Raw genomic sequence first — 12,578 nt, 5'->3', positions numbered from 1 at the left:
TTTTTCGGCCAGAGGGTGTGTTTTCCGGCCAGAGGTGCGTTTTCCGGCCAGAGGCTGTGTTTTCCGGCCAGAGGGTGCGTTTTATGGCCAGAGGGTGTGTTTCCGGGAAGAGGGTGCGTTTTCTGGCCAGAGGGTGCGTTTTCCGGCCAGAGGTGCGTTTTCCGGCCAGAGGTTGCGTTTTCTGGCCAGAGGGTGCGTTTTCCGGCCAGAGGTGTGTTTTTCGTCCAGACGCTGCGTTTTTCGGCCAGAGGGTGCATTTTCTGGCCAGAGGGTGTGTTTTCGGCAAGAGGGTGTGTTTCCGGCAAGAGAGTGCGTTTTCCGGCCAGAGGGTGTGTTTCCGGGAAGAGGGTGCGTTTTCTGGCCAGAGGTGCGTTTTCTGACCAGAGGGTGTGTTTCCGGCAAGAGGGTGCGTTTTCCGGCCAGAGGTGCGTTTCCAGCCAGAGGTGCGTTTTCCGGCCAGAGGTGCGTTTTCCGGCCAGAGGCTGCGTTTTCCGGCCAGAGGTGTGTTTTTCGGCCAGAGGGTGCTTTTTCCGGCCAGAGATACGTTTTTCAGACAGAGGGTGTGATTTTCTGTCCAGATTTGTCTTTTCTCGGCCAGAGGCTGCGTTTTTCGGCCTGAGGGTGTGTTTCCGGCAAGAGGGTGTGTTTCCGGCAAGAGGGTGCGTTTTCCGGCCAGAGGTGCGTTTCCAGCCAGAGGTGCGTTTCCAGCCAGAGGTGCGTTTTCCGGCCAGAGGCTGCATTTTCCGGCCAGAGGCTGCGTTTTCCGGCCAGAGGTGTGTTTTTCGGCCAGAGGGTGCTTTTTCCGGCCAGAGATACGTTTTTCAGACAGAGGGTGTGATTTTCTGTCCAGATTTGTCTTTTCTCGGCCAGAGGCTGCGTTTTTCGGCCTGAGGGTGTGTTTCCGGCAAGAGGGTGTGTTTCCGGCAAGAGGGTGCGTTTTCCGGCCAGAGGGTGCGTTTTCTGGCCAGAGAGTGTGTTTTCCGGCCAGAGGTGCGTTTTCCGGCCAGAGAGTGTGTTTTCCGGCCAGAGGGTGCGTTTTTCGTCCAGACGCTGCGTTTTTCGGCCAGAGGGTGCATTTTCTGGCCAGAGGGTGTGTTTTCGGCAAGAGGGTGTGTTTCCGGCAAGAGGGTGCGTTTTCCGGCCAGAGGCTGCATTTTCCGGCCAGAGACTGCGTTTTCCGGCCAGAGGTGTGTTTTTCGGCCAGAGGGTGCTTTTTCCGGCCAGAGATGCGTTTTTCAGACAGAGGGTGTGATTTTCTGTCCAGATTTGTCTTTTCTCGGCCAGAGGCTGCGTTTTTCGACCTGAGGGTGTGTTTCCGGCAAGAGGGTGTGTTTCCGGCAAGAGGGTGCGTTTTCCGGCCAGAGGGTGCGTTTTCTGGCCAGAGAGTGTGTTTTCCGGCCAGAGGTGCGTTTTCCGGCCAGAGAGTGTGTTTTCCGGCCAGAGGGTGCGTTTTCCAGCAAGAGGGTGCGTTTTCCGGCAAGAGGGTGTGTTTTCCGGCCAGAGAGTGTGTTTTCCCGCCACAGGTGCGATTTCCGGCCAGAGAGTGTGTTTTCCGGCCAGAGGGTGCGTTTTCCGGCCAGAGGTTGCGTTTTCTGCCCAGAGGGTGCGTTTTCCGGCCAGAGGTGTGTTTTTCGTCCAGATGCTGCGTTTTTCGGCCAGAGGGTGCATTTTCTGGCCAGATGGTGTGTTTTCGGCAAGAGGGTGTGTTTCCGGCAAGAGGGTGCGTTTTCCGGCCAGAGGGTGTGTTTCCGGCCAGAGGCTGCATTTTCCGGCCAGAGACTGCGTTTTTCGGCCAGAGGTGTGTTTTTCGGCCAGAGGGTGCTTTTTCCGGCCAGAGATGCGTTTTTCAGGCAGAGGGTGTGATTTTCTGTCCAGATTTGTCTTTTCTCGGCCAGAGGCTGCGTTTTTCGGCCTGAGGGTGTGTTTCCGGCAAGAGTGTGTGTTTCCGGCAAGAGGGTGCGTTTTCCGGCCAGAGGGTGCGTTTTCTGGCCAGAGAGTGTGTTTTCCGGCCAGAGGTGCGTTTTCCGGCCAGAGAGTGTGTTTTCCGGCCAGAGGGTGCGTTTTCCAGCAAGAGGGTGCGTTTTCCGGCAAGAGGGTGTGTTTTCCGGCCAGCGAGTGTGTTTTCCGGCCAGAGGGTGCGTTTTCCGGCAAGAGGGTGCGTTTTCCGGCCAGAGAGTGTGTTTTCCGGCCAGAGATGCGTTTTCCGGCCATAGAGTGTGTTTTCTGGCCAGAGGGTGCGTTTCTGGCAAGAGGGTGCGTTTTCCGGCCAGAGGGTGCGCTTTCCGGCCAGAGGTGCGTTTTCCGGCCAGAGGGTGCGTTTTCAGCCAGAGGGTGCGTTTTTCAGCCAGAGGGTGCATTTTTCAGCCAGAGGGTGCGGTTTTCTGGCCTGAGGTGCGTTTTTCAGCCAGAGAGTGCGTTTTTCAGCCAGAGGGTGCGTTTTTTGGCCAGAGGGTGCGTTTTTTGCTGGAGAAAGAAAACTTCAGTGTCTGCACATACCCTAATTTTGTAAGCAGCTTCTTTACTGCCAAGAGCGATTTTGCCTGCAGATAAAAAAAAGCAGCAAAAACAGTCATGGGTGAACATAGCCTGAGTCCATGCATTTTTGACACATTAAAAATGAATGAGAAAAAAAACAAAACATCAGACACAAGAAAAGCATTTGGAATAATAAAAAACATAAAATAAGCTTGTGAAAAACGCTACATGTGAACAGTTCCGCTGCGTCTTTCGGTTTAGAAATCCGCGCAGTGTGAACCCAGCCCGATGGTGGTGGAAAATTAACCCTTGCAGTGCTGCCTGTGACTTGAAGCAAGCACTCACTGAAGAAGACTCATGTTTTATTTCCTACAGCCATAAAGTGGATATTATAAGACGTGAGGCAGCTATGAAGCTGGCGGCACTGGGCTGGCACAGGGCAGGCACAGGGCAGGCACAGGGCAGGCACAGGGCAGGAACAGGGCTGCCCCCAGGCTGTCACACAAGCAGCTATGCTGGGAATGTAGCACTGGCAGCAAACACTGCGAGAAGCCGGCTGAGCTGCCACATCTCGCGAGAAGTGCCGGCCGTCTCCTGCTGAGAGCTTCCCCACAGCTCCTGTGTAACGTGTGAGCAGACAGCAGAGCTCCTGACCATGCCAGCTCCAGCCAGGTAATCCCATCCTCTGTGCTCTGCCCTAATGGTGGCATTACATGGGCAGCCCTGCATTACCCCAGCTGCTGCAGAGTCTGCCATCACCCCTGGGCTCCTCACTATTTGCATTCTTGCAATGCCCCCCTTTGCTTCATGCATGGCTGCTGTTATTGGGGGGCTCTCTGATTGGCAGCATATGGTCTGCTTAGTGCTGGTGCCAGGGGGCATCCTGGCACTGCTCTATAGGATTGTGGATGCTGTCAGCCATTAGCACTGCTTTGCATTTTTGTCTTATTTCTTTTTTTTTTCCTCCATGGAATCCTGCACTTCTCATTCTGTGCAGCCCATAATGTAGAGGCAATGATGGAGACAACTTCTGCAAATGCCCAAGCCTGCCACCCTGCCACCCTGCCACCCTGCCTCCTGCCTCCTGCCTCCTGATCTGTGACACTGCCCTTATTGTCTCTCTTGCTGCCTTTAATGAATGAGGCTCCTGGGAAACATATAAGATAATGAATTCCCTCTGTGATCCAGCCTGGAGGGGGTTGTTGGTTGCTCATCACTTGCTACATTAGAAACTTTTTTTTTATTTATTTGTTTATATGTTTGTTACATTGTTTCATCCAAGTTATTAATGTCTGGATCCTACTTGGTCATTTTGCATTGATTTTTCTGGATCATTCTGGAAGCAGTAAGTTATGTTTTATCTCATTGTTAGTCTTGCACAATGTTTCTTGATCAAAATCCAGAGATTGGCTGGTTTATTGCATTAATGGTAATAATGGTATATAATATATATAATAATATAAATAATAATAGTATATATGAATATTAACTAAGGCCTTGTTCACTTAGTTTTTTATTTTTAAATAAAACCACATTTATCAAATAGAATCTGTCAGAAAACGCCCCTTTTTTAAGATGTTTTCCTAAAGGATTTGGAAGAGTTTTTATTTTTGTCTATTGATTCTACAGTGTTCAATTTGGAGCAAATGCTATGAAGTGACACGCACTGTTATTTATCAGACATCAAAGGCCGATGAGTTTTTAGTGAGTTTTTTTTATGCTGCGTATTTCCGTTGCATCAAAACCGCGTTTACAGTTCCAGCAAAGTGGATGGGATTTATAGCTATCTCCTGCCCTCTGCACTTCTTTTTACTCAGTGCACATTGACCTGCGGTGTAAGTTTGAAATCCGCAGCGTGTCAGTTTTCTCTTGCGGGTTCGATGAGTTTTAGGGCTCTTTTCCACTCGCGATTTCCTGGCGCGAGTGTGATTTGATTAAAAAAAATACACCAGTGTTAATCAATGAGTCAGTTTCCTCTGTCCTGTTTTTTCTCCACACGAATCGGGCTCCCGGCATGCTGCGTTTTGCACCGAGTCTCAGCTCTCGCACCCCCATACAAGTCTATGGGAGCGAGAAAAATATCGCACTACGGATGGCATACGCATGTCACCCGGATCTTTGATGTTATAAATCTACAGACTCATGTCATACAGATGCTAGGTGAGAAAAAAAACGCACATCTTACGCATGACACTCACCCCACTTTACTGGGCGAGTATCGAGGTAATTATTTAATCGCAGATGGAATAGAGCCCTTATACTCAGATTTTCCCCATAGACTTGCAGATAAGATACGCACTTGTGTTTTTGTTTTTTGTTTTTTTTAGTGCATTTCCGCTGTGAAATTGCATCAAAATTCATGTAATCTACACTTAAAGTGAACCTGTCAGGTGCAGTACGCACTCAGTACCACGAGCAGTTCTGGGTGCATATTGCTAATCCCTGCCTAACCGTCCCTTTATACACTAGCATAGATAAAGGGATCTTTAGAAAAAGTATTTCTAAAGATCCTTTATCATATGCTAATAAGGCCAGCGACTAGTCACAAAGACATTGTTTCCCATGGCTAGTCGGCCCCCTTAGCATGTAAGCATGGCCCAGTGGGCGTACTAACATGCTAATGAATGCTCAGTGGCATGATCGATCTCATCTCTGCTGCCACCATTGGTTTCCAGCTCCGTGCACACGATCAGAACATCCCTGGACTTCCGGTCATACGCACTACACCAGTTCGAAGCCGGGACACATTCACCAATCTTTATACTGTGCAAGACTGGAAGTCTGGGACTTCTGATCATGTGCACTGAGCCGAAATCCAGCATCTGGTGTGATGGCAGCAGAGCGGTGAGATCGACCATCCTCTGATGCTGCACATTTATTAGCATGTTAGCACGTCCACAGGAGTGTGATTACATGCTAAGTCTGCCGACTAGCCAAGGGATATAATGCCCTTGCAACTAGTTCCTGCGCTCAGTAGCATATCATAAAGGATCTTTAGAAATACTTTTTCTAAAGATCTTTTTATCTATACTAGTGTATACAGGGACAGTTAGGCAGGGATTAGTAATATACACCCAGAACAGCTTGTGGCTCTGGGTGCATATTGTACCTGACAGGTTCCCTTTAAGTATATTAAAAAAGTTTTGTTAAAGAGCAATTAAAAAAAAAAAAAGCACCAAAAAAAAAAAAAGCATGCAAGTATACTTACCTTATTTACATAATAGGTGAAGAAAGTTCGTGGGAATGTAGCCTACAGGGGAATGTAAAAAAAACAACAATTGCATGTGAACAGCAAAGTGGATTTCCCGTAAAAATGAATGCGAAGAATTTTTCAAGTATTTTTTTTTTATTTATTTTTTTTGGGGGGGTGGGGAGGTGAGGAATCTCCTTGTGAACATTGCACAGGCTTTTTTCTGAATAAGTGATATCTTTTTGTGTAGTAGTTCTGTTATCTGATGCCCTGAAGCCACACTTGTATCAGGGTTATGTGGCGTTCTGTACGCAGCATTTTTTTTCTGCGTTCTCCCCCGCAGGAGAATCAAGCGTCTCCGCATTAGAAATTGACATGCTGCGGATACCTGCACCGCAGATCAGTTTAAGCAGGGTTAAAGAGAACCAACCACCAAGATTTTGCTATATGTGGTAAAGGCAGTGCCATACTGGCGCTAGGATGCTGAATCCAGACATACCTGTTGTAGAAAGATCTGATGGATGGTTGCTGAAATATCTTCAATCAAAGTTCCAGAAATGGAAACTTTGACGAGTGCAGTGGTGCGGGCCTTTGCGGATCAGGTCTTCGGTGTTTATTCTTCCTTCTGTGTCTTGTATTGCTTGCCCCTTTTCTTTAAATATCGCGCCACGCTGCCATTGCTGCTGTTGGCGGTGTGTGCGCATTGCCACGTTAATTATGTCTTCATTAAAATGGCGCCGAAATCTGCGCATGCGCGTACCGCGATCTACGGTGCCATTTTATTGAAGACACCACGGAGAAGACTATGAGCGGTATCAGCGCGTGCAGAGATTTTTTTCTTTGTATTTTTTTTAATTTATGCGTTTTTTTTCCATCTGCACACGCTCCCCTGCTGCTCTTAGTCTTCCCCACAGTGTCTTCAATAAAGTGGCGCTGCAGGTTGTGATACACACATGCGTGGACTGCGGCGCTATTTCAATAAAGACCTAATTACTGTGGCAAATCGCACGCGCCGGTAACAGCAGCAATGGCGTTGTGGCAAAATATTTAAATAAAGAAAAGGGGGCAAGCGAGGCGGATGCGGGAGGATGGATATACACTGAGGACCTGACCCACAAAGGCCCGCCCCCATTGCACCCGTCAATCACAGTGCAGTGTATTTCTGCAACTTTTGTTTAAAGATATTTCCTCAACCAAGCATCGGATCTCTCTATAACAAGTATGCCTGGATTCAGCATCTTACTGCCTGTATGGCACTGCCTGCACCCCATATAGCAAAATCCTGGTGGTTGGTTCCCTTTAAAAAGAACAGAGGGCAGGAGATTTCTATAAATCCCATCCTCTGTGCTTGTACTGTAGAACGCAGCTTTTTGGCACAGCAAACATACACGTCCAAAGCGCTACTAATCCTGAACTTGTGTGCGTACGCTTATAAGTATATAATGTACAAAAGCTTGTACTTAACACTTCACTTTTACATCTTGTTAAAGTGGTTGGGTAGCCTTACTACTTCGTGACCGCATATCTGACATCTCTAGGAAACGCTGTGCAGGTATGTGTTTGCTTGCGCAGGGAGTATGACAGTTATGCAGACGTTACACTTTTACCTACAGCAATGGATGTGTTTGGCATAAACCTGAATATTTTACTTTAGGTGAGTGGCTAGAAGCAGGTGGAGGATGAGGAATTAGTATTTTTCCTTCACGTGACTCTTCAGAATAGGCTGTTGTGGATATATGTGTGTGCACAAGGAGAATAGCGCTATGTATCGTCATTATGATAAATGTATTGGGCATTTTTCATGTTTTTCCCTCCATTTCTAATTTGTCAATTTTTCATGACCTGGTTACTGGAAACCAGCTGCTATAGTGTGTCCCATATACTAAACACACAGAGACTTGAGATCGAAACCCTTCGCAATCACTATGTTCCTATAAGTAAAAGAATACCACTTATGCTCACCTCCGGCGCCATGCTAGTGATATCGGCACTGCCTCTCCCAGGGATTGCTTGACATTATGTCATGCAATCCCTTCTGCCAATCAGTGGTCACTTCACTGTCCCTATTTTCAGATGTAGTTGACATCTGAAGGAAGTGAGAGTTGCGACCACTCTCTCACATTTCCTCCAGATGTTTGATTTGCCCAAAGGAAGAGAGAGTGAAGTGGCTACTGATTGGTGAAAGGGATTGCATGACATAACAGTATCAAGCAAACCCTGGGAGAGGCAGTGTCGACACCACTGGAATGGCACTTGAGGTGAGTATAAGTGTTATTATTTTACAGAGGGGAACATAGTGCTTGAGAATGGGTTGTTCAAGTAGTGGACAACATCTTTTTAATCTTTTCTAGTTCACACTTAGGCTAGTTTCATACATCCGGGTTTCATGATCTATACTTGGACTGAGATAGGAGATCTGCAGCCAGACGGTTTTTCTCAAATTCAGCAACTTCACATACGCTTACGAGGCTGTCACGTTCTCACATAGGGTCAGTGAGTTATAGTGTGGATGTGTGACACCAGCTTTAGAAGAAGCAGCATGGACCACATTACCCAGCACTACTGAGCAGTGTAACAGTGAATCCAGCTTCACTTCCTAGATAATAACAGTGTGCCTCTGCCTCTGCTTCCTTTCCCATACCTCTCCATAGACTTCAATGGGCAGCATTTAAACTGATCCCTAAGTGAGCTGAAAGCCCTTCTCCTCTCTTAATATATGATTCCAGGGGGAGGAGTGGCTGGTAATTGAGAATCAAAGTATTTTCAATTTGCTTGTATTATTGATATGCGGCAAGTTTTTATAAATTGTTTTTGCGACTGTTGCATATTACGGATTCATTGCTCATTCATGTGCATTCAACAAAGACTCAAAAATTCCGCAAAATATTAGCCCATAGTCACTTTCGGACACAGACAGGAAAGGGCTCCTGTGCAAGAACAATATATGGGCCCTTTGCAGCTCAAGACCTCATAAAAATGCACAATTCCATCTGCTTTGGCTGTAGAAATGGGCCCCTTTTCTTCTTGGGCCCCTGTGCAGCAGCACCAATGATGTATCTGTACCGCCCCGCGCTCGGCTCCAGCCGAGCTGCTCGGATCCGGGCTCGTTGGTGGGTGGTTCGAGCGCCTCCGGACCCGGGGTCACTTCGCTCTGAAAGGATGCTGGCGCTACTTAGGGGGGTGGTAGGTAGGTGTACGGCCGGAGCCGTGTTTGAGTTAGTGACACCACCCACGGGATGTGGTGAAGGTGTAGACACCACTGCTGCGATTACGGGGCACCCGGGGGAGATGGTGATGCAGCAAGATGTTAACCCCTCCGTGGGCAGGGATAATGGCCCTGGGACCCGTTGGGGAGAGTAGCTGGGCGGTGCGGGGCGGTGCGCGGCCGGATGGCACTGTGGTACTCACTGTTATTGACACACACGATGAACAAAGTTGATGGTGGTCGGTGCCAGCAGCCGGCTGCGTCTGGTCCCCCACCTGGTTCGGTGGTCTTTGCCTTTCTCCTGCACCGTGTAGTGTATGTGTAGACTGCCTGCGCTTCAGCGACGGGAGTCCACTCCCCGGCTGTGTATATGTCGGAGGAGCCCGTTTGCCTGCAGATGCTGGCCCGTGGGATCTCTCTGCCTATGCGGTGGCTTTCTATCTATCTTGGTGGGCTGTTGTCTTCAGTCGGGACTTGGGTGGGAAAGGACCTATAGTCCAGACCGCAATCAGTGAATTAACTTAGCCCAGTGGATTCTGGACCTCGTTTCAGGATCTGAGTACCCCCCTGTGTGCTCCGGTTTCCGAGTCGGTTTCCCGGGTCGGTAGCGGCGGGCCACTACCCTGTCCCTGTCCACCACGGTTCCACCGAGCCGTCTTCCCGGCTCCTGCAGGCTAATGCCACCGTTTGCCTCCTAGCCAGGGTACCAGTGCTCCGATTCTGGCACCTGTCAGACTGCTGCAGACCTGCTACACTGGCCTGATTCCACTCTCCTTCACTTCCAAAACTAATCTGCTTGTGTTTCCTGCCTCAGGCCCTCTGAACTCCTTGGTGGGCGTGGCCAACCACCTGGCTCCGCCCCCTGGTGTGTCCATCCAGCTTTTGAGGGAGGTGACTAGGGTTAATGGTTTGACTGGTGTTACCTTGTGTGGGACTGGTGTTGTGCGTGGCGCTATCTGTGACTACCTGGCTAGTCCAGGGCGTCACATATCCGCCCCTGTCCATAGTAGTTTGGGACCTGCACACCCCATTCTGTTAAAGGTAACTGGTCACTGGGCTTATACTGCTTTCTATGGGGTCAGCATGAAGTAGTGATGTGGACCCTGATTCTAGCGCTGTACTACTTTTAGTATACTTGCTAGGGTAGTGTATCAGATCAATGACAGTAGAACGCGAGTACATTTTCTCCGAAGGTTTAATAGTTTTTTTTTCTCCTTTCCAATGGTAAAATCTGTTCTTGCTTTGAAGCAAAATGTATGGCTCTACGGAGTTGTATGGTGGCTTTGTGTATAAAGCTCTTATATTTGTTTTAAGCTCAGAAGTGGAAGGAAATGGAATGGCATGCTTTATTATTGTAGCAAAACAAAAAGGGAAACCTCGCATGCCCTTTATTATTCAATGGGGCTAAAAAAATACCAAAACTGCTATGTAAAAGCATTGAGTGTGCTTTCTGCATTTTACAAAAGTGGCTTTAGAGCAGGTAATGTAATAAATAAATAAAAAAAATAGGAATTCTATAACTTACCTGTTTTATCACCTGTTGCGTCTTTGGTCCGCACCAGTCTTGCATTATTAATATATAATTCATCATCCATCATCCAATCGTTGGACTCGACATGATGCTTGAATGTAAGTGACTCGCCCGCCCCAGGGCGTTAGGCGACTCGGTGTCGAGCCAGGGTAGTCAGCGGTGGCGGGGCCCGACTCAGTTACCCTGGCGGAGTCAATTAATGTGGCGGTATTGGGGGAGATGGTAATAAAGTTTATATAACATTCGTGACGCCACCTGTGGATTGCTGCTTTGGAGCCGCAGCTGAGGCCCTCCGGGGCTTGTGTTAGGGCAGCTGAGGTGTTTCTTGCTCTCCACAGGTGGAGCGGGTACCCCGGGGCAACTGTTTGTAAAGTCTATAGTGGATGTTGATTGGGTGCAGGACAAAGCAGACGACACGGGGCTTTGCAGTTAAGATGTCTTTACTCACAGTTGGTTCCAATACTGCAGCTGACCGGTTACCCTGTGGCGTGCCAGGATTCACCGTTGTGGGCTTCCGCTGATCCCGAATATTTCAAGGGTCAGTACCGATGCACCCCTCAATGTGTCCTTCCTGGCCGTTTCTCTAGCACTGACCTTCACTAGACTGTTCTGCACCTCCACCACAGAGCCTGACTCGGTTCTTTTATTGCTCCCCCTTACAGGTGATGGGTGGCAGGTTGTGGCCTCGGGCGCCTGAAGCAATCTCCCGAGCCTTAGGATTACTAGAGGGAAATGTTTTCTTCCTTTAGCCTAGGGACCGTCCCCGTTGTTGCGACCAGATTCCTCCACCCCGGTGTTCTTGGTTGAACAAGCCCACGGAGGCCTCCCGCACATCCGTGGCACTCTGGAACCCCTTCAATCGGTGTCACCTGGGCCTAACAAGACCCCAGGATCTTCACCTAAAACCTCCTTTTGGCTAGACTCCTCACTGACTAGATCTTCCTGTCAACTGTCACTTCTCTGACAGACTGCCCAGTTCAAACTTGAACTAACAGTTTTTTCTAACTGACCCACTGACTCCTCCTACACTCCCCCCTGCCAGGCTCAGCCCCTCCAGGACAGTGAATGGGACTTAGGCTACATGCGCACGCTGCTTTTTTTCCTGCTTTTTTGCTGCTTTTTTGGCTGCAGTTTTGTCAGCAGAACTTTCTGACATCTGACTTCCCAGCAAAGTCTATGAGAAGTCAGATTTGTCATGCGCACATTGCAGTTTATTTGTCAGCGTTTTTTTTGTCAAAAGTTTGTGACAAAAAAAATGCACCATGTTCATTCTTCCTGCGTTTTTGTCAACATTTGTCACCCATTGAAATCAATGAGGGCATCAAAAACGCAGGAAAAATGCATGCTAATCAAAAGTGGTGCATTTTACCTGCCTTTTACCTGCGTTTTTGCTAGCAAAAACGCAGGTGATTTGTCAGGAAGTGAGGTCAGGCAAGTGGTCCCGCCCCGTCCTCCACGTGTTCCCCGAAGTACCGCTGTCCCCAGGGGAGATGATGTGGAGGACGGGGACTATCAGCAGCGGCAGCGAGAGGGGGATGGACATTGGCAGCTGAAAACATTGATTTTTCCCTCTTGCTGCTGCCGCCGCCGCTGATAGTCCCGTCCTCCCCGTGTTCCCCGAAGTACCGCGGTCCCCGCACAGGGGAGATGATGGACCCCTCTCACCGCCACCGCCGCCGCCGCTGACAGTCCCGGGCTCCACGCTCCTGCCGCCGGCCGGCTCCACGCTCCTGCCGCCGGCCGGCTCCACGCTCCTGCCGCCGGCCGGCTCCACGCTGCTGCCGCCGGCCGGCTCCATGCTCCTGCCGCCTGCCGGCTCCACGCTCCTGCCGCCGGCTCCACGCTGTAGCGCGATCAGCTGAGCTGTCAGAGGTTACTCGCGGCCACCGCTGGATCCAGTGACAGCGGGTAACCTCGGTGACAGCTCAGCTGATCGCGCTATTGTCTTCATTAGCTGCATGGAGGTGACCGGAGCGGCGGTGTCTGCTGCTTCTCCGGTCACCTCCATGCAGCACTGCTGGATGCGACGCTGGAGCATGCTGGATTACGCCGGACAAGGAGGGCTTTGTCGGGGTTAATAAATTGGTAATGAGGGAATGTGTTTGTGTTTTTTATTTGTAATAAAGGATTTTTTCGGGTGTGTGTGTTTACTGTAATTTACAGATTAATCATGGAGG

The 12,578-nt window shown here is 49.3% G+C and overlaps 1 protein-coding gene across 3 annotated transcripts in view; it reads left to right on the top strand.

Annotated features, from left to right (window-relative positions):
- The first annotated feature begins 3,007 nt into the window (after positions 1-3,007).
- The window catches only part of DIPK1A (divergent protein kinase domain 1A), a 210,992-nt gene continuing 201,421 nt past the window's right edge, over positions 3,008-12,578 (top strand). For 2 of the 3 annotated variants that reach the window (XM_075321036.1, XM_075321037.1), the window contains exon 1: positions 3,008-3,147. The gene's annotated coding sequence lies outside the window, so the exon portion shown is untranslated. Of the gene's footprint in view, positions 3,148-3,730; positions 3,821-12,578 lie in introns of those variants that run through there. The other variant, XM_075321038.1, reaches the window with a different exon arrangement.

Source organism: Anomaloglossus baeobatrachus, chromosome 8 (assembly GCF_048569485.1).
Source record: "Anomaloglossus baeobatrachus isolate aAnoBae1 chromosome 8, aAnoBae1.hap1, whole genome shotgun sequence".
NCBI classification, from domain to species: domain Eukaryota; kingdom Metazoa; phylum Chordata; class Amphibia; order Anura; family Aromobatidae; genus Anomaloglossus; species Anomaloglossus baeobatrachus.
This window is presented reverse-complemented; position numbering and strand designations above follow the sequence as displayed.